Source organism: Ursus arctos, unplaced genomic scaffold (assembly GCF_023065955.2).
Source record: "Ursus arctos isolate Adak ecotype North America unplaced genomic scaffold, UrsArc2.0 scaffold_18, whole genome shotgun sequence".
NCBI lineage: Eukaryota > Metazoa > Chordata > Mammalia > Carnivora > Ursidae > Ursus > Ursus arctos.
In genome coordinates, this window is record NW_026622852.1 from 18,689,248 (window position 1) to 18,709,824 (window position 20,577).

General features: G+C 40.0%; 1 long non-coding RNA gene across 1 annotated transcript in view; it reads right to left on the reverse strand.

Annotated features, from left to right (window-relative positions):
- The window catches only part of LOC113260564 (uncharacterized), a 332,644-nt gene continuing 312,067 nt past the window's right edge, over positions 1-20,577 (reverse strand). The window contains exon 4 of the long non-coding RNA XR_008959891.1: positions 1-20,577. This exon is cut by the window's right edge and continues 16,282 nt beyond it. This is a non-coding gene — a long non-coding RNA (uncharacterized LOC113260564).

The window sequence follows — 20,577 nt, forward strand, 5'->3', positions numbered from 1 at the left end:
ACCAAATACAAGATTTCTTATATTGTTTGAACATTTAACACTATGTCTCTTGTCTCAACAACGGGATCCAAAGTTCTTTGAGGTTAGGTTATAAAAAACTACTTATTCCAACCACCCTGGAAAGTAGGAGACTATATTCAAAAAGCAGATATTCAATAAATAATTCTAGTAAAGGATGAATGGAAGGACTAATGCCTTTCTCTGAGAGTTAAATAATGCCTTGTCTTTGTATTGTACAGTACATTCTAGAACAGAATAGAGTGGAATAGAATACAAATAAAGCAGGCAATTCTAAATTTTAACACAAGTTTCACAGAAGAAAAGGATCTCTAGAACTATCCAATGTCATTTTTGTCCTCAATTCAGTATGATAGTAGGGGAAATGTTTTCCACACATGAGAAGTTTATGGTGGCCCTTTCTCTTCATAAATACATAGAAGCAGTTCGAAAGAAAGAAAGAAAGGAAGGAAGGAAGGAAGGAAGGAAGGAAGGAAGGAAGGAAGAAAAATTCTCACACACACAGGTTCACCATGATAAAAGGTAAAAATATTCAGATATAGTTTGAGGAAACCAAGTAGTTCTTAACTATAAAGAAAATTACCTATTATTACTACCACATAACTCAAAGACTGTCTTCTAGTTGATGGGTCCCTCTATACACAGGGTATTCCATATAAAGGAGCTTTCTAGGAGGTACCTGGAATAGCCATTTATCCATTTCTGATCAGACCATGATAAATCAGGAATCATCAACTACATGGTATTTTCACTTTTGACTAGAGTCTGTTGATTTCTAGTTGGTGTTCAATGTTTTTCAACTAAAAACAAAGAATATAAGATTTCTGAGCCCAAGTGCCCATCGACTGATGAATGGATAAAGAAAATGTGGTATATATACAATGGATTATTACTAAACCATAAAAACGAATGAAATCTTGCCACTTGCAAAGGCATGGATGGAGCTAGAGAGTATTATGCTAAGTGAAATAAGTTAGAGAAAGACAAATACCCTATGATTTCACGCCTATGTGGAATTTAAGAAACAAACAAGCAAAGTGGGGGGGGGGGGGAGACAAAGGGAGGCAAACCAAGAAACAGACTCCTAACTATAGAGAATAATGATGGTTACCAGAGAAGTGGTAGGTGGAGGGATAGGGTTAAATGGTTGATGGAGATTAAGGCGTGTACTTGTAATGAGTGCCGGGTGTTGCATGGACATACTGAATCACTATTTGATACACCTGAAACTAATATTACACTGTATGTTAACTGGGATTTAAATAAAAACTCAGTAACAAAAAGATTTCTACAGACAGTGCTTAGTGGATTCATCATGGATTAATACTCCAGAAAGAAAAGTTTATTGGAGTTGACCAGCTAGAATTATGGTCACCCCAGAATGTTAAAGCAGATATAACCCAGAGTAGAAATGAAAAGAATCATCACTGATATCCACGTGGAGGAATACGATTGATTCTTCAATAATCATTACCTCTAATGAAACTTCATACTCAGGATTTGATTAATAAACTTCAAGCCCCTGCTTATTCTAACTTTTCCCAATACAGAGAACATGTAAAAAGTAAAGATGAGTGGTATGCAAAATTTATTAAGGAGTTAATTTTTATGGTAATCATATCTCATGAGAATATTCTAAAGTTTAGTTTAAAAACAACTACTTGCCCGCAAAAATGAAATGTTTTCCAAATATTCCTGTATAACAACATATATCAGTGCCTTTGCAGTTTGTTCTCATTGAAATCATTAACTCTCACTCCCACAACTCATTCTTCTTCCTATCATCAAATATTAATCCCAGCCTGAAATTGGAAAGTCATGCTAGATAGCACTTTCTTATTCACACCATCCTTCACTATGTCCAATCATTCTGTATCAACTCTACAAACTGTTTTCCATGCAGACCGGTGGTCTCTAATTACTGCCATTGCCGGTCTAATCAAGGTTCTCAATGCCTCTATCCAACATGGATTGCAGTATTTCAATGGTCTTCTTCTCAGCCAATATCCCATGAACCCTTCCCCTCTCCTAAAAGTGCTTTCCTGATTTATTTACTCCTTTCATAAAATCTTCCAGAACCTTAAAACCCTTATACCTCGGGCAAATGTTAAACTCTTTAGAATGACCTACAAATTTTTCCATTCATTGGCCACTGCCTAAATCACTAGTCCCATCCCTGATCCTATTCCCACCCATCCCTTAAGATTAGGAATCTGTGTGAATCTGCCTGCTCTTTTCTACTCTCCAGACTTAGAAGCAATCATCCTCTCCTTTAAGAATCCATAGCAATCGTAGTACTACAGACACAGCTACTCAGAGCTCTTATCAAGCCTGTCACACTGTATTGCAAATGACTGATTACATGTGTTCTCTAAAACAGGAGTGGCAAATGAGTTTTATTCCTGTTGTGTGCTAATTTTAATCAATGGTTAGAGATTGTTTGGAATCACTTTCGAGAAAGAATTGTGGAGAAGCTTACCTGACCAGCATCCAATCCAAGCTACCTCTCTATTGGAAGCAAGAGAGAGAAGAATGGTATTTGGACTGGCTATTTGTCATCCTTGCCCTAGCCTGTGAGTCCTGGAAAGTAATGAAATGTGCTTTATTTATTCATTCTGAATGCCTGGCATAGTGCCTGACACAAAAGTTTATTGAAAACACAAACATCAGGAACCACCCATCCTAATCTGTAACTCCACACACAGGAATCCATACTCATTGTTTTCTGGTCCTTTAAAGGCAAATGCACAGTACTTGAATATAACTTCTCTGAATCGGTTAATGAAAGGAGATATTAATGTGTCATTACTGGAAGAATGACAAGGGACCTAGTAAGAGTGACATCTGAGGCATTCCAAACACAAATTTTATTCCTGGTAGCTTTGTAAAATTTTCCTTGGACAATTATTTGACCCTTCCCAAGCTCAATTTCCTCATCAGGAACATAGGGATAATGAAAACCGCCTTGCAAGGTTGCCATAGGGATTAGAAATAAAAAGCATCATTACATAGTGGGCCCTCTGTAAATGATAACTATTAGTATGTGCTATTTTGGTTCACGGCAAATTTCCATGGGGAGAAATATACTTTTTCAAACCCAAAGAGATAATTTCAGTCCCTTTTACAAGACATTTTTCTGCTCAGTTATATAGGTTGTTTCATTAGTAACATAGAACCAGTGAATATCAATTATATTTATTACATCTTTATTTTGCCATTGCCCTAGCTCTGAGCTCATGTTGCACAGCAGCCTCAAGGATGTTTATTATTATTACTTTAAAGAATCAATGAATAATTGATAACAATGAAACACTGCCTTTGTGTAATATTTTTCATCTTTGGATTTTGAAGGGTTAAGGTTTTTAGCTCTTCTCTTTTCTATTTCTCTTTCTAGCTTATATTTACCAAATCCCAAAGGAATTCTAAAGCACAGTAAGACTTTTCCAGCATCATTCAATGGATTCTTTGGATCCTTATTTCATTAGGACTGTCCTTTTCACAATTTTTCCACTGGTTGTGGCTGAACAACATGTGTCTATTTACATATGCACATCAAGGAGTTTAGGGGATAAAATGCTGGCAGGTAGAGGTCAGTGTCAAGAATTGATAATGAGCAACTGCACAGGTGAATCCAATGTCATCCAGTCACTGACTGTCACCTACTGGTTCCATATTTCAATTCTCATTAACTTGACCCTATTAGATGGGGGACATTATCCTCCAATAAGAAAGTAAGAAGTTTTCATCTTTATAAAAGGTTACGTACTCTACAAACCCACAGGCTCTAAGGGGGCAGAGCAGAGACTGAACCTAGATTACTCTGATTCCAAAGATGACCTTTTCTCGAACACTTCATTTCCTCTAAAAGTAGAGGACTTTGAACATGTTGAGTCCCTTACCATTCAGAGCCCTTCTTATCCAGAGATCTCCCAGTGTTCCCGCCAAAGGGCTTCAGCCACACCAGGTGGTGTGCCAGCACAGTGCCATCTGGGTTCATCCTTTCCATAGGGATATTCAATGACCTACATGCCACATTTGAGAAAATGCAAGCAAACCTTTTGTAGGTGCTCTTCAGTTTATGCAAATAAGTATAACACGAGACAATCTGACATAGACAGAAGCTTATAATTAATGAAGCCACAGGCCCAAAATTTGTATCACAATGGACAATTAACTCAAAATCATTGTCATTGTGTAACCACTTCAGAACAAGGAGATGAATCATAGCTTTACAAAAGTGTTGCCCTGTCTAGCTAATGAGTGTCGGCAATATTGTTATAATTTTTATTACCGTTTCCATTAAGGACTTAAGAAGCACTTTATTTGTTTGTAGTTTCCTATCCCACCCCCACTTCACCACCAAAACAAATTTTATGGCAGTTCTGATTCGGTTTATCATCATCCTAAATATTAAGAGAATGCTGGTCCAGTGCTGATTTGAACAGATATACCAAATACCTGTTTTCCTCCTAAAAAAGCTGTTCTTCTAATAGAGATGATAAGCAGGGACAAATGACATCCAAATATTGCCACATGGATGGGCAGGTTATGGGAACAGCTTTTCTGCCCTGTTAAAAATGACCTCAAGATCAAGAACAATCTATCAGAGACTATGACTGAGAAATTATGTGCTCATGAGGTAATCAGTAGTAAGTTAAATAACTGTGCTCCTAATAGGAGCAGCTGCTTTGTGATTCAGCAATCTGAGAATCAATGAGCCTTGTGTGGAAATGTTCCATAAACAAGACCAAAAGTCTGAGTTATAAATGTAAACAATAAATGCAATTTTCCTAAGATACTGACCACATTTGCCAGCTTCCAGTCTTTCCATGATTCTCTTCAAAGAGCTGGACATCTTTTTGCCAAAACACAAACGTTTTATTTCTTCCCTTTCACTTCGAAAAATCCAGCTTCGAAGGAGACTTGTAGGAGAAGATTTTTTAAAATACATAAGAGGATCCCAGTCTACCTATTTCCTTGAACGCATGGAGGGTGTGAGAACTCTAACAATAACAATAAACAAGGTTTTCCGATTTTATAAGTCCTCAAGGTCTCAGTGGAATGAAAAAGGTTCATTAATGATGTAAAGATCTCAGACTTGCTGTATTAATATTTCCCCTACACAAACACCTCTCTAAGATGTTCTGTTAGGACAAAAACCATATGACATCATTTAAAGCAAGCAAAAGACCATGTGGCAGACACCTGGAAGTGACCACAACATGATCAGTCAGCCATTCCTAAAGCCATGGATCTTTTCTTCCATTATAGAAAAAGACATAATCCAGCGTGTGTGTGTCCACATGTGTGTGCCCATGTGCACATGTGCTTGTATGTGTGTGTAGTGCTAGAGAGAAACAGATTCAAATCATGAGATAAAATGATATCCTTTTGTTCACTTCTAAATTTCACGGAACATCAATGGCCCCTACAATCAAAGTTGAGCAGGAAGCTGTTTTGGTATCTCTAATGGCCACAGTATGGAATCAGATTTGCAGGCCCGTAAGGAACTACCATAACATCTGCCTTATTAAGCTAGACATGATGTCTTAGCATGCTGATTACGAAGAAACTTTTAATAAGCTTATCCACATTATTAGAAGTATGTATTAGGCGAGCTGTACAAGAAAATATCATATTACATAGTTTCAAGTGGCTATCAAATGTTTCTATCCATCATTATCATGAATCTGGTTCATACAGAGCCAAAAATTTCCGAATAGTGCAATTAAGACAAGGCCCACAAAAACCAGGATTCCTAACACACAAGTCACCTTAAGAAAGGACAAGAGCCTTATAAATCTCAGCTGCCATTCTCAGGGTGCAGGGAAAAAGTACAAATGGAGGCAAACAGAACAAATAACTAAATATTTAAAACTTACAAATTAAAATTAAATATTTAATTATAACTATTCATAATTCAAGTATGCAATGTCCATATGGTTGCCAGAACACAGCCCTGATAAAGAAGTGAAGTATTGCATGTTATGTCTAGACAGGTGTGGTCCCAAAGAACCTACTACACTGATGGAAATATTTCCTATATAGGTTATTCGGTACACTAGCCACATGGAGACTGAGCACGTGAAATGTGGCTTGTGCAACTGAAGAACAAAATTTTAATGTTTTTTCATCTTAATTAATTTTAATAGCCACCTGTGGCTATTGGCTACCATAGCAGACAGCGAGATCTAGACCTCGGATAAGGTTCCTCAGCTGTCACATGCAGCGGTTGCCAATATTGGGCTAATTCATGAGAACCTCTGGAAACATGCATTAGAATAAGATAAGCAAGAAAATGGACATTTATATTTCTGAGACTAAAATTACTTCATTATGCAAGATCTTTCATGTTCATGCTCACAGAAGAAGATCTGACACTTAAATTGATTTGTCTTTTATCTATAAAAGTGCCTCCATTTCTCAAATCCTCCTCACTCTGAAGCAGCCCCCGTCTGTACCGTCAGCCGCAGCCCTACCCACAAACATCGACTACGTTTACATTCAGTCACCTTTGATTTCAAAGACACGGGGAAAGATACGGAGAAGTTCTACCCCATTTAGGCTGTGCTAAACGTGAGAATGAATGCTTGAGACTGTAGGCTTCTCTATGCCACCTGAGGACTGGATCTAAGGTAAGAGGGTTGCCTGTGAATCCCTCAACATGGGTCGGGGGGGAGGGGTGTGAGAGAGAGAGACAAAGACAGGCAGACACAGACAGGCATGAAAGGTCTTCCTAAAATGTGGGGACTTGGATGGGGATCCTTCTGCCTAAAAAAATACTGCAATGGCCTCACCTAAAAAGCAATTAGAAATTTTAGTGTAATGGTTATACATTGTATAAAATTAGCCTAAGATGACATTTTTACTTAGAACCAAATGGAAAAATGTATCTTACAGACAAGTGGCAATATAGCCAAAGTAAAAAGCAGCAAAAACAGCAAGTAATTACTAATTTTCACTTCGCTTTACCCTACAAATAATGACATATCCATTATTATGGCTGATGTGGTCAAAATAAATAATTTCCTTATGTGTATGAGCATGATTTTAAAAAGCAAATAACAAAGTATAAAGCAGACCACTACAAAGAGAAGCATATGGGAAGAAAATGGAATCAACTACCAATCAAAAACTCAGGAGGTCAAGAAACAACAGAATCAAATATCCTCCTAAAGCCTAGAAACCATCCCCCAGGCTCCAGTCTAGGGGGCCAGATTATGTTGTAGATAGGCGATTTCACCAGTTTTACTAGACATGAATAAAAGCAAGTGTCCCCATTCTGTCCTTTTATTATGCTCATGTCTAGAATTCTCATAGTGAGAGACAAACTGAAGCAGGTCTGATCTATTGTTGGCAGCCCCTAAAATTGCCTCAGCCCTGGCCCAGAACGTTCCCCATCTCCGCTCAGGGACGAAGTGCAAAGGGAGAGGAGTCACTGCTATCTTTTGCTAAGGGAAGCTGACAATGTAATCTTCAGAAGGGGAGCCACACATATGGAAGAAAGCTGCATCCGGATCATGCCGGCTTGGTTTCCAAAGGGTTTTGTCCCTAAGTTCAGTCCCTGCATGACTCCTCATTATCCTCAGGCCAAGTAAAAACTCGAGAAGAGGGCCTACAAGGCCCTTCATTATATGGTCCCCGCTTCACTCTACAAGCTCATCTCTTCTCCAACCACTCCATGTATTATTTCATTTATTCAAATAGACAATTCTCTCTTCCCCTGCGACTCCCCTTGAATGCCTTTTGCCTAGGATGTCCTTTGGCCTGGCATAATCTCCCTCTCCCTTCACTCTGAGGTCCACTTACGTTCCTCTCAGCTGGAATCCGTTTCTTCGATGTGCTCTCCTAGTACCCAAAATTTTACCCACTAAGAAGTTTTCAGTCTCTAGATAATTTCATGCTCGTTTGCCTCTATTATCCAGTAGGCTAAAAGTTCTATTATAGCAGGAACCCTATCTGTCCTATTCTTCATTCTATACCCAGAGCCAGCACAATCATGGAATATAACAGTAGGAGCTCACCTTTATTATTCACATACCATGTAGCAAACAGCCTATTAACTCATATCTTTCCTAATCCTATAAGGTTGGCACTATTACCATCCCCATTTTACAGATGTGAAAACCTGACCATAGAAAAGTAAAGAATCATGTAACTCATGAATGGCAGAATGAGAATTTAAACCCAGACATTTGGATTCACAGCCTATGATCTTAATTACTATGCTCTGTGGTTTCCTAACATAATAGATGGTCAGTAAACACTTTGAGAGTAAATCAAGGAAGGATGGAAAACAGAAAAATCTCTAAGTAAATGATGTTTTGGCATATTTCTGGCATGTATCGTGTCCCTTTCAGCACTTTAAGGCATGAGTCTCACTCCTTTCCTGACTTAATTTCAAGAATTGCAAATGACAAAATATTTTAACATGGGGTCATTCGATGAGATGAGATCGTTTGAATCCTGGGAGGGGAGGTGATTAGCATATTAACCCTGAGACTGCTATCCTTAGAAAGGCCTGATAATAAACTTGACCCTTGGCTGGCACCTGAGAACTTGACTGGTATGTGGTTCCCGACTCGGATATAAAAATCTCTTTTAAATGATAACAAGAGCTCACTGTGCCTAAGTTGTTTGTGTCAACAATGTGGTTCATGCCGAACATCTACTGCCTTTCTGGGAGTCTGGAATTTTGGTACATGCTAGTCAGAGTGCATCTGTAACTAGTCCCCAAAACCTAGAGGGTACTGAGCCCTTAATGAGCTTCCCCAGGAGACAATCCTTGACACATCATCACAACTCACTCCTGGAAAAACTCAGTGCATCTATTGTGATTCCATTGGGAAAGGACCCTTGGAAGCTTGCGCCGGGCTTCCTCCAGACTTTGCCCATGTGCCATGATCCTTTGTTTATCTTGATCTTGTTTTGCATCCTTTCACTGTCATAAATCTTGGCTGTGTGCGCAAATGTATGCCGAGTCCTTTCAGCAAATCACTGAACAGAGAAGTGGTCTTGGAGCTAACCAACACAAACCCCTTTGTGAGGGGGAGGCATGAAGCAGGAGAAAAAATACACAATGGCCAAGGTCTCCAAGCGTATTTGCTACCAAGCATAATAATTTCACTGGTCTTAATCAAAGCAATTCCCCCACTGGAATAAACAGAAGTAGAATTTAGACATACAACCTCTGTATTTCAATCTCGTCTCTGTCAATATTAAGGCCCATGACAGTGTGCAAACAACCCGTCTCAGAGTTTTGTCTCCTTATCTGTGGTATGGGAAGAACAATGCTTATTTCTCAGATTACTGTGAAGTTTCATTGGAACAGCATATGTAAATGAGCCTAGGTCTGTACCTAGCATGAATAATTACTCAATAAATATGCAATTATCAGTTTTAGAACCCTGAAACATCTCTATTCAACAAAGCATACCTATCAAAGGACACAATAATTCATTTCATTTAAGATATGACACACCTCTATAAGTTTAACCACACACACTCACTCAACACACACATATTGACTTGCCTTTAAAAACAAATATATGAAAACAAATAGAACTTCTTTTCCCTGCCGGTCCATATAATTTCAAGCCAGAGAACAACAAACCTGGGAGATTTGTTCAGGTGCAAGCTACATGGCTCTCACAAAATGAGACTTTAGCATTTTATTAATCATAAGACAGCACTAAATTTACTTCCCACGTGACAGTTTTAAACATGCAGTCAAATGGTGAGTTAATTAAGTGACAGTGTCCACGTTACTCGGGAAGATGAAGCAATAAATGGCTTCTGTGGCAGATTAAATGTCAGAGTGAAATTGAGGTGTCTTTGATAAACCACTAGAGAGGTCACTGGCTACTCTCGGAGTCCTGGAATTTGGACTGCAGTCCCAGAGACCACAAGCAACTGCAGATCCAGGAATCACTGGTCCATTTTTCAAGGTGTGGTAGATTCCAGTTGAAAGGTCAAAGGTGGCAATTTCCAATCAGGCCAAATGCCCTAAATTCTGATGACCACCTGACTTTGAAATGAATAATGCAGTACACGTGTTCCACCTCTGACAAATGAGAGGGTTTGGAGGAGATGGATCATTTTTCAGATTCATGTAGGATTTGGGGGAGACCCCTCAGATTCTTCAGAAAACAAAATGGAGGCTGAGCAATGAGACTCTACTTTGTGCACAGCCCCCCCACTCTACCAGCAGCTCCAGTTACATCTCCTTTAAACGACTCTTCCTTAAAAAAGGAGGGAGGAGGAGAGGGAGGAGGAGAGGGAGGAGGAGAGGGAGGAGGAGAGGGAGGAGGAGAGGGAGGAGGAGAGGGAGGAGGAGAGGGAGGAAGACAGGGAGGAGGAGAGGGAGGAAGACAGGGAGGAAGACAGGGAGGAAGACAGGGAGGAAGACAGGGAGGAAGACAGGGAGGAAGACAGGGAGGAAGACAGGGAGGAAGACAGGGAGGAAGACAGGGAGGAGAAGTACTGGACTAAATGATCCACTATTTCCATCTGTCCAATTCCAATTTTCTAGGACTTAAAAAATCTAAAGCCTTCCTTTCCATTCTGCCCGGATAATCTTTAATACTACAGATCCAACATCTTCCTCAAGGAGACAGCAATACATTCTTAACATAATTGTAATCAGCAGTGGAAATAAGAAAGCCAATGAGAGCAAAGAAGAGATGGGAACTAATACACTGTTTCTGCCATTATTCTAGTCCTTAGAGGATATATTTATTCTTTTCAGTAACCTGCAAATACCCCCTAATTTACTCTTTATAACTTTACACAGTATTTTTACTTTGGTTTCACAAGTGAGTGAATTTTGAGATGAGAAAATTTAAGAAATATGTTGAAGTTCAGCTAGATAGTAGTAAAACAATGATTTAAACTAAAGGATGCTTTGACTGGACAACCTGAGTTACTTCTTAAAAAAAAAAAAAAAAAAAAGGAAGAAGAAGAATAAAGCTTAGGACGGCCTTCTTTTACTTAGAAGTGCCAGTGCTTACAAAGGACAGGACATATATATATGAATTCATAGAAAAGAGTTTGGAATATTAAAAACGGCAACAATAGTTACCTCTGGGGAAAAGAATCAAGAGGAAGCTAGCAAGAGGATGTCTACAACATCTTAGTCCCTTTAGGCTGATAAAACAAAACACTATAGGCTGAGTGGCTTGTAAACAACTTATTTCTCACAGTAGGGGGGAGGGGGGTCCAAGATCAAGGTGTCGGCAGATACAGCATCTGGGAGGGCCTACTTCCTGGCTCTAACCTTACGTGGAAGAACAGGGAGCACTAATCCCACTCATGGGGGCTCCACTCTCATGACCCAGTCTACCCCCCAAGGGTAGACTACCCTTGGTCCTACCACCAAATACGACTACATTAGGGGTTATATTTCAATATATGAATTTGGGGTAGATGCAAATATTCAGTCAATAGCCTACATTTCGTTCCATATGCCTTTGAATATTTTGTTTCATTAATTCATTAATATATTACACTTATAATTAAAGGAATAAAGAGAAAATGGTATTTTCTCTTTATAAGACCACACTCTTGCATCAGTCTGACCAGAGGATTATCAAATCGCTTAAAAAACAAATTCCCTCAACAATAGGGTTACAAGGCTCCTATTTTCACATTCAACTTTATTACTAATCTGCTTAGCTAAATCCTGCCCTAAAGTGTTACCGGTGAATGTGGATTACAGATGGATAGAATCCACTATTCTCATTCAGAAATATTAAGCATCGACAACTCTGCCCCTTCTATATGCTCAACCTGCTTCTGGGAGATGTTAACTTACTAGGTGCCTTGGTGCTTATGAGGTCACTTATGAATATTTCTGTAATGACAGTTCTGCTGATATGTGTAGGAATTATATCAAAGCATAGTCTCCCGCCACAGTACCCTCTAGGAACAGGCATTCCTTCAAAGGGAAATCTTCCAGGCCTTAATCACAATTGGAACTCAAAAATGAGAAATTTCACATTTAAAAACTATGGTTTTATAAAGAAAACAGGATTATCTCTTATTTCCATATTCACAATTCCGTGTGTATGTGTGTGTGTATGTGTGCGTGTATGTGTGCGTGTATGTGTGCGTGTATGTGTGCGTGTATGTGTGCGTGTATGTGTGCGCACACACGTGCGCATATTAATCAAAATTGGTTTATCACATTTTATTTCAGATGTGCTTTCCCATCTAATCCTTATGACAGTCTTGTATTGTTTCATCCATTGGGGAAAAAAATACAATTTATTGCAATTATTTTGCTGAAAATTACTGAATCAATAAATAGAACTGAGATTTGAATCTAGTTCCTGGGCTCAGAATTCTAAGCCAACAATAAGCCAAAGTGATTTCTGATGGGAGAGAGAGGGATTAAAAGCCATTAAGTCCTCAAAGCCCCCTGAAGTTAAAATCCGGATCTATTGATAATTCCTACGATCAAGAAGCTGACCTGATAAAAACATGTAATAATCAGATTGTGGTTGCCTTAGTTAATTGTAATATCAAGCAACTGGAGTGGAAACCTCGTTTTGTGAGAGAAATTTGTAAATTTTGCCTCCCAGAAAGAAATTCAACTCTATAAATTTCATAATGATGGCTGATAATTATTCTTCATATCTCACCTCTTTGTCTAATTATAGCATTTTGAGGTTGGCAGGGATTTAAATATATTTACTTATTCATTCATCCTACATTTAGTGATAATTATTAACTCCATTTTATAATAGTAACTATTAGTTATTATCTATGTTTTACAATAGTTGACATAAAATGGCTCAGCTCAGGATAATGCCTACATTTCAAAATTTAAGAAACAAAGTATCAATACAGAAAAATGAAAAGCCAAGTATCAGACAAAATTTCTGAATGACTGAAAAATTGTCTGAAAGAAGAAACAGATGGTCTGTTGGGGTAGGACTGGTATGTCACAGAGGTGCTGGGTTTTCTAATGCCTTACAGGAAAACTTATCTTTCTAAATATAAGCATATCTTACTTCAGTGAAAACAAATAAATTTGTAAAAACCATTTCAGACACCTAATTTTGAATTCACATGATGGCCATAAATGGCCTATCTCCTTTGGAGAGGGCTGCTGGTCTATAACCGATCCCGTTTAGTACCGTCACAGTTTCCTGGTTCTTCACGTTATCCAGGAATTTGGGGTTATGCCGTGGCTTATTTTAATGTAGGTATTAATGGTAGTAATTTATTTAAAAGTAGAAAATCTGTTCTAAATGGCCAAAATGCCAAGACAGCAGATTAAAGCCTGGGCAAACCAGAACATGTGACTAGCCTAACTACAGAGCAAGTGGAAGATTTCTACCCATTGAGGCTCTGGAAATCATATTCCACCTATTAGGCAAACTAGCCCTGTGGAGTGGAGAGTTAAAAGGATTCATCTTTGAATCTGCTTCATTCACTCCTGCTTCTAATACATGACCCCAACACAGTACTATCCAACCGGAAGTATAGTCCCTCGAGCCAGTAATAAAAGCAATTTAATTTAAGAGGGTTCTGCCTCTCTGCTTGTTCTGAAAGAATGGTTACTCAAATGGCGACCCTTCTATGCTAGGCAACTAGATGGGAGGTCACTGCCAACACTGCACAGGTGACCTGGATGGCCTGGACAAGAGACCAGCAGCAGGTGCAGGAGTGAGAACTGCCCAGGAACAGCACAGCCAAGTGCCAGATAGGCAGAGTGCCCACAGCCGGAGCTGAGTGACACACCAGTGAGGATGCCAATGTGCAGGAAAAAGAGATCAACCCCTCCAACCGAAGAGGAGTCCTCACCCTGGCATGTCCACCCAAAGAAAGAATGCATGGAAGAAAATATGGAAACTGCTCAAGTGGACATGCCAGGAATAGGATACCCAGACAGCTCTGAAAAGCAGGGGTCTTCAGTCACCACAATCTGAATGCTCCACCAACTCAAAGTCAAGCTGGGAAACACAACTGCTTAGAGCTAGAGTCAGACAAATGGCAAAAAGGAAATATCAGGAAAATCAAACCCAAAATAGAAAGCCTAAAGAAAGATTAGGTAAGACTGGAGCAAGTAAATATTTCAGGGCCAAATAAAACTAACAGACTTGTGGAATGTGTTCAGAAGGAAACAATCACAGGACTGGGGTCAACACCTGATTCCAGACTCCTAACAGGGAAAGGAAAGGAACCAGGGCTCATAACAGTGTCAGGGTATGAAGAGAAGAAAAGAGTTTGGACTTCTAGAATAAACAAACAAACAAAAAAAGATGGCACACCAATGGCTTCTTAAAAAAAAAAAAAAAAAATTCTTTTTAGAGCATCATGGCAGGACCTGTGGAGCCTAACAAAATGGTTTACTTTCTTGCATCGCTTGTTTTTTTACACTAATCAGCATTGAGCAAGGTTTTTCATAGCAATAGCAAATGACACATAGCTGTATTTAAAAACAAGGAAACAGGCCCCAAATGTTTGTGCTACACCCCACAACACCAAACCAAGACTTACAGTTCCACCTCTCCCAGAAATGGAACCTTCAGCCAGTCAATCAGGAATGGCCTGATCAGCACGAGTTAGGTAATCTTCCTGATAGACCCCTGCCAATGCCTGAAGGAAAGTAACCTGCCAATAACCAGCCTGCTATCTGCCTAGTTAACCTTCCTTGTTTGCACTCCCTTCTGCCTGCAAGTCTTTCACTTTGTCGGTCTCCTCAGTGCTCCCTTCTATCTGTGAGACTGGATACAGCTCCGTTCAAATAAATGTTAAAAAACCCTTAAGAAAAAATTTTAATATGCTTCAGTTTTCTTTAACACCTGGTATTATGGGAAGCAGCCACACCCTATAAAAGAAATGGATGAGAGGACGAGGGTAGAAGTTTAAAAGTCTTCATTATTGGAGAAGACATAGACAACTGTATGTTTTACTCAGAAAGTATGTAAAAGTAAATCTAAGTGTATATGCCTGGCCCAAGCTATAAAAAAACAAGGGCTAAATGTCCTCCTGGAAATTGATAATCAAACTAAAAATCACTTGAGTAGATCCTCTCTTTCCAACTCAGTTTAGATCGGCATTCAGCAGAGCAAATACACAGAGCTCATCAACAATTTCATGTCAACTAAAAATAAATAAATAAAATAAAAAATAAAAAAAATATTTGTCCAAAACTCATTTGAGTTCAACATAAAAGGGCAAACAGATAATTAGCTAACCACAGTCCTCAATGGTCCTTTCCCTCGTTAGTAACTAAATAAAATGACTCCTCTACCCCATGTACTGTGGTATGGTCTACATTCTCTTGGAGCACCTGTGAACTTGAGGTGAGGGTGGGGCTCACTGTTCTCGTCTCTTCTCTTTGTGCATTTCTATATTCACCAATTTCTCAGTACTTTCCCACTATCCCTGTTCTTGTGTCTGTTGTCCTCTTTCTGAACCACTGTTGGCTATTGTCGCTCATCTTACTACATCATCGGGCACATAACGAACTCGTACTGAAGGGTTAGACATCATAGGGTGACTGTACTGGAGCACAGAATATCAACCTACTGGAAAGGCAACGTTAGATCGCATGGCCTGAATAGTCTTTGGCCAGAGTCACCACAGGATCGTGGCTTCAGAGGCATACTTTTCCCTAAACCCCAGTCTCTTACCATGCTATAGACCCATTCTCTGAAGACTCATCCTCTCTTTTCCACAATCCAAGGACGAATAAGCAAACCTCTGTCTCTTCACAGGAGTGATTCAAAATGATGTGACTTTATTACCTGTGACAATCTAGCTTTCAAATCTTTTCCTCACATTAGCTCCTGGATGTACCTTTATGTACACACGCCTCCCCCCCCCCCCCCAATAAACTTCATGGTGTTGTGCTAAATAAAATGGCTACCTAAGACAAATCTCTACTCTTAGTACCACTAAGATGAAACAGACCCTTGAATTTAGCTTTTCTTAACCTTAGGCCAAATAAAAGTCTTAGAGTTCCCCTCAATCACCAACCAGGATTCATATTTTAAATAATAGTAAATTTCTATTTTCTGAAGAAAGGAGTACACAGGTTTAGTTTAGAAAGCTTCTGAGTGTCCAAAAATTTTTTTCTGACCATAGACTACATTAGGATGAGGCTAAGAAGAGGTCTTAAGTTTTGTTTGCTTTCCATATTTTGGGGGAGTGAAAGCAGCGGAGATATGAAAATACAGAAAATAGGGTAAGAGAAAAGCCCTAAGAAAAAGCCCAAAATCTTGAGAAATTTGGTGATAGGACATATAATTATGGCAAGATTCTGAATAAGTACATAGAATTGGGGTGGAAAAAGCTGCATTCAGATACTGCACCAATAAAAGGCCATTTGGGTGGATGATTTCTGGAGTGGCAAAGGGAAGCAAGCAGGGGTCATTTGCAAGGACTTTCGCCTCATTGACTCTTGCTTCCTCCAGGGTCCTTTTTGGCTGATCTGTCATCTATGGTTCAGTAGGAGAGGAGTTATTTTCACTTTCTTCCTTTTCGCCTCGTGCCTCTTGGCTCTTTAGGATGGTGTTTAGCTCAGACAACAGCTGGCTACTGTCAGTTTTGTGTAGGGTTATGAGATACGGTACTTCAGTGTTTATTTCAGATGCTTTTTGAAAACACTTATGTTTGGCTTCCACCTCTGACTGCCTGGACCTCTGTGTTTACTCATTACGAAAAAAAAATGGAAAGGAAAAGACAAGAGGCTCTCGGAGACAATAAGAACGCTCTTCAAAAGGCAGGTTGTCCTATTTAGGGGAAAGAAATTCAACTAATAGAGAGGCTAATGCAATCTACACCATTTCGGCTGATGGTCTGGGGTCTGACGAGGACATCTGAGATGTCAATTTTCTTCTGAAGCTTGAGCCCCCCCCCCCACCCCCATCTGTGTCTCACTTGCTCTCCTTCGAGAATTTTCAATGGTTCTACTACTACTACTGGCCTTCTCTTTGGCTGACTCTTTCCTCCAGGTGGCCTAGATAATATTCCCTTAGGAGCAGTTCTTCAGGAAATCTCTTCCTCTTCCTCTAGTATACTTCTCTAGTATTTCTCTATCCATACAGGAACCTTAAATGATAGGAAAAGCTTCATATTTCAGCCAGACATACATGAGTTCAAATCACACTATAAGCTATATGAGCAGGGGACCTCTATGTCGATTTGCTGAGCCTCGATTTCCTATGTTAAAAACTGCTTTGCCTATAAAGCCTTTTCATCCAGGCACAGCTGAAAAGAAGTCATGAAAAAGCACATTTTCTAAAGAAAAACCAAACCAAACAAAAGGAGTTGAGAGTCACTGAGCACCCTAGCTATGTATGTCTATGCTATCAACATGTAGAGTCAAGGTTTTCTAGGATTCCAACTTGCAATAGCCTGGATACTCCAGAATTTTCAGAGCCAGTCCCTTACCAGAGGGTCAAGAACTTGAGAAACTTGGAGATTTGGAACAAAGCCAGCCTTTCACATCAGAGAGCCCCGAGTTCAATTCCTAGCTCTGCCACTTGCTGGCTGGGTGATTTAAAGAGGTTACTTGACCTCGCTGACTCTATTTCTTCCCCTATAAAATAATATTCATAATGTCCAACTCTTAAAGAGGTTTTAAAAATTAAATGGAATTATATGCAGTTTGTAATTTCAAAATAAATATTCAATACCTATTAGTTACATCAACCAACTAGCATTTCATGAAGATTTCAGGCTAAGAAGGTAGTCTTAGTACTCAGGTGGACAAACTGAGAGTCTTTTAAGAGACTTGCATGTAAGCCTACCAACACCAAATTTTATATCATAATTTACACAAAGCTGCTCTTCTGTCAAGGAAATAACTCAAAATGCCCAGAAAAATGTACAAAAGGAATCTCAGCATAGATACAGCCCGTCCAACCATGGGCTCTTTCCTTATCCCAAGGCTCAATGTGAACATAGAAGGATCAAGAAGGGCTGGTACAGCAATGGGCAAATCTGTATAACGCCTTGGTCAGAACGCACTCTCTATGCATTCTGCCTTTATTTTCTCCATTCCTTCCGTGGGCTGAGACACGTGAAAGGAAAAAGATTTTTTTTTTTAATAATTTTCACAAAAAAAAAAAAAAAAAAAAAAAACCCTCTGTAGTCAAAGCTAGAGAAGTAGAATTGAAAGAAAGAAATTGTTTCCTAGTGTCCTTTTTGCTCTTTGCAGAGGACAGTTTTCCAAACCTTGGGACTCAGCCAGAGTTCGTGTTGTTCAGCAAAGCCACACTGCCCTCTGTTGGAAAAGTGGAGTACTTACACTCTGCGGACAAGACCGGCATAAGGATTAACTGCTGCACTTTATTAAGTAAAATTGGTGGAAAATTGTAAGTTTCCTGTCTAGAACTTACAAAGGCCCATCCCTCCTAGTCAGAACAAAAGAAAAGAAATGAACAACAAGAGCTCTGCTCCAAGTCTAATGCTACAAAGTCTCTCCCAGATACAACCCTTGTGGGAGATTTTTCAAGGAAACAAAAGAAGCACATTTTGTTACAACAAAAAGTCTGTCCTTTAAACCGGTTTTGTTTGTAGTTTTAACCCTTAGGGTGATTGCGAAAAGTAGCTGAGGCCGCTCCCTGACTCCACTTCTTCTAGGACTGAAAAGGGTCACTTCCTGTTTGCAAAGGCACCGAAAATACTCTGCTCAGCTGTTGGCTTTTAAGGACTAAAATGCCTCTGATTAAAGTGTAAAAGCAAGGAACTGAAAGGCTTATATTTGCCATAATGTTGTCTAGTGCTGCCACTCTAGTGCCTTAAATAATACAATTTCAAAATGATAGTAAGCATTTAATTCCTAATAGCACTTTCAAGCCAACCTAAATAGACTCAGAGATTCAGTCCCAACCCTAGGAACCAAGGAGCAAGTGGAAACACGTTTTCAAATACAAAGAAACAAACTGAGAAGCATTTAACCAAGTAGTAAAGGGACAATCTTCATGTATGGATTAATTAGTGAGGGCATTCCGTAAACAAAGATAAAACGAAACAGAAAGCACGCAGATATTATTCCTATACTCAAAGAAGCGGACATAGACTGTTCAAGGGAAATATAAAAGAATCTCTCTAGAGAATGGCTTTTCAGCTATGTTAAAATCCTTAGTGAGCAATCTGACTGCAGCCATACACTCAATTTTAAAATAAACTCACAGCATGCTTTTTATTATACTGTATATGTAATGGTAATGTGGATGTCTTCTCAGTTTGTTCAATCGCTTTGACTCCAGGAAGAGCAAGCCAGACTTCCAAATTAGACACCAGCCTTCAACAACGTGATGCATGTGTAGCCACTGCGTTGGAGTTCTCTTCAGTAATTCCAAACAAAATAAATCCACTCCAAAGTCTTAGTTAACAACTGGAATTTCCAATCTATTACGTATATGTTGTATATAATCCGATAATGCATCTTGTGAACAATTTGACCCATTTCAAAATGATGGTCCTGGAACTCAGCGCCATGACCAAAAACCACAGCAGAAATTCAGTGGTGTCTGAAGCAAAGAGGCTAGACAGAGGAAAGCTTGACTTTGGCTTCACGTGGGGACAGCCAATGCCAGTTTTTCAGCATTCTTAGCCTGTGAACCTAACTCCAGAAATCTGTCTTTTAGAGATTAATTTTGGTACTATTCCATTTAACTTACGGGGGGAGGGGGTCCATCCATGCATCATATCACCTCTAGGAAAAACTTCACTAAAACTTTGAAATCTGCCCTTGTAGCGGTCTTACTCACCAGGTCTTGCCTTATTCTTCCTTCCGCGGGAGTTTATGAAAACCGCTCCAACTCCATGTCCAAGGTGCGAAACCGAATGTGGGTTCTCTCCAGTGACACAGCACCCACGCTCCCATGCGAGCCGGCATCTTCAGGGTCTGCTTCCAGCCTGGCTTTCTTTGCCTCAGAAGCAGGCCACCTGAGAACGATTCCGCTTGTTCTAAATAATTAACCAATCCAGAGCCGCCTGGAGACCCCACAGAGGAGGCGCCTGTTGCGCACGTGAAACCGGTGAAATCGAAGTGTGGTCCCTCCATGCGGGTCTTGGCCCCGAATACAAAATGGAATGTAGCCCGCGAAGCCCCTGACTCCGCAGGCCTTCCACTGGCGCTTCAGAGCCCGAAGCCCTGCAGAAGCCAGCTTTCAGAGCTGCAAGTCCTGCTCTGTTCCCCCACAGCTGAGCGGCCGGAAGGCGCCCTTTCCGTGCGTGTTTGCCTCCGCGCCAGCTGCAGCCCCACCCTGAAATTCTCAAGCATGGAGGCTCGAGGCCCACATGCCTTTGCTTGTTCGCCTGAACGCGGAAATCAGGGTGCCCACTTTGATTGGCTCCTTCCCTCCGCGGGGCCTATCCCCTAAGACCTCTACGACTCTGCCCCCAGCAGGCTCTGCGCGGCCCGGACTCCTTCCATTCGCACAACACTCAGGTGGGCCCTCTACACACCCTTACCCCAGTCAAGTCGTTTTGTGAAAGCTGCTCACTTAAGGTCAGGCACCAAGGTCAGAAGACCATGTGACTGCTTTAAAACCTCTTGCCCAGGCCACTGGCAGTTAAAAGCAAGCAGCACAA